Here is a 2411-nt window from a genome sequence, read left to right as displayed (position 1 = left end):
CTATTAAAAGTATAAAAATTAGCTGGGCGTGGTGGCGGGCGCCTGTGGTCCCAGCTACTCAGGAGGCTGAGGCAGGAGAATCACTTGAACCCGGGAGGTGGAGGTTGCAGTGAGCTGAGATCACGCCATTGCACTCACTCCAGCCTGGGAGACAGAGCGAGACGCCGTCTCAAAAAAAAAGAAAAGAAAATGTCGGCCAGGCACGGTGGCTTACACCTCTAATTCCAGCACTTTGGGAGTCCAAGGTGGGAGGATCGCTTGTGCCCAGGAGTTTGAGACCAGCCTGGGCAACATAAGTGAGACCCCTGTCTCTGCAAAAAAAAAAATGTAAAATTAGCCGGGCATGGTGGCACTCATCGATAGTCCCAGCTGCTCGGGAGGCTGAAGCAGGAGGATTGCTTAAGCCCAGGGTCTTGGAAAGCGTCCACTTCCTGGCCTTTTCCAGTTCCATAGCCTTTTCGTCCATCAACATACATCCCTCCAACCCCTGACCCTGTCGCCGTCTTCTCCTCCACTGTCACATCACTTCTCATGACCCTGTCTCAGTCCCCAGCCCCATCGTTAGGGGACATCAGGCCCAGTATGGACATGGGACTGGAGCGCCAGGCCTCTCTGGTCACTGTTGGTCAGTGACAGGCTCCCCTGGCCCGCCCTCACCCAATCACTTTCTCTTTAACACGGAAGCAGGCTTCCCTGTCATCCTCTGCATCTTGGGTCAGCATTCCAGCTTCTGCTTATCCTCTAGAAACTTCACTGGGCCATAGTCCTGGTGGTGATTACTCTTTCCAGCTCTGTGTCACCTGGAAGCAAACTCCAGGAGCACCTCTGTGACTTCAACCAGTACGGGAGCTGGGCTGGGAAGAGAAAGGGCAGTTTCAAGAGGCACAGGGATGAGAGGAAAGGGAAGAACACAACAGTCGCCACTTACGGGACTGATCGGCCAAAACTCGCTCAGAGGCCAAGTCTACTCAGTTACTGTCTGGCCAGTCCTACCCCTCAACCCCCACTGTGGGGGCTAAATCTACTCCAGCTTGGATGCTGATCCGACATGTTGACCTCGATTAACCCTAGTTCCGGGAAAGGTTCTAAGATTTCTACTTTCACGTACTTACCCTTAGGTCAAAAAAGGTTGATGTTATTGCCAATGCATACTTACCCTAAATCCTGGTCCTTAGGCAAATCCTCAGTGGTATATAAGCCCTGAGTCTGGAGGGTAGCAGTGCAGGGATCCACCCTCTCATCTTATGGCTGCCTGAGACATGGCTTCTATCTCTATGTCCTTATTAAATGTTTCTGAGAAAACGATTTGTCAATCTCTTTTTTCAGCCTCTCAGCTCCCTCAGCCTTCAAGGGTAGGTTTTCCAGGGCTGTCATGTTCTAACCAGTCCTGACCCTCGGCCCACAGCAACTGGCCTGGAGATAGGTGGGCTCATGATCTGATTTTTGGCCTTGGCACAGGGTCTGGTCAGTCTCTTGCTAAAGTGAAAGATGTTAAATGTTTTCAATAGCGAAGGAAACACTGGTCTGTGGAGAGAGGAATAAGGTCATCAGGGGACTTCCCCAAGGCACAGGACGCTCCAGCACGGGTGCCTGGCCCACCACAGAAAGGCAGACGGGAGGTAACTGTCACGAGGATCTGGGAATGACGAATGGAAGTGACTACTGGAACAGATACTGAGGTAGTATGAATAAGGACACTCACCGATGGAATACAGATGTGTGCACACTGATCCGGCTATATTTTATGAAATGGATCAAACATCTGGAAAAGAACATCTTTGCAGTCCAGTATGGACTTGGCACGCAAAGCTGCAGACCCTGCCTCTGTGTCCCATCTTTGACAATTGTCCCCAGGCCCCAGAAGTATATCCAGGTCATGCCTGCCCTCCTCCCAGGCCTGGACCATTTCAAGACTCAGTCCCAGCCCTGGTGAGAATCTAAGAGCTGTCTCTGCTGCCACATGAAGTGAGACAACGCAGCCAACTGAGGCAGGAGAATAGGGTCTGGAGGCAGGGAGCCTAAGGCTGTTTCACACCAACTTCCTAGAACTAAATCGAAAGGAAAACCCTAACTTTCCACACCTAAGTAACAAAAGGACCAGAGGCTACTCCCTTTGATCTTTTCTGTCCACAACCAATCAGACTGATTGCAGACTGAGTCTTCATTTGCATAGAAGTATAACTTTGTAACTTCATCCTAGCCTCTGATTGGTTGCTTTTGGCAACCAATCAGATGTTTCGCACAGGGGTGTGACCTTTGTAACTTTACTTAAGCCTCTGGTTGGCTGCTGTCTGCAACCAACTGATTGCAGGCTACCACTTCATTTACCTGAGGCGAGCATGAAGTGGCCAATGGGAAACTTCTAAGGGGGTATTTGGACCCAAGAGGATTCTGTATCTGGGCCCTTGAGC

This window comes from Hylobates moloch, unplaced genomic scaffold, assembly GCF_009828535.3.
Source record: "Hylobates moloch isolate HMO894 unplaced genomic scaffold, HMol_V3 SCAFFOLD_19, whole genome shotgun sequence".
Taxonomy (NCBI): Eukaryota; Metazoa; Chordata; class Mammalia; order Primates; family Hylobatidae; genus Hylobates; species Hylobates moloch.
This window is presented reverse-complemented; position numbering follows the sequence as displayed.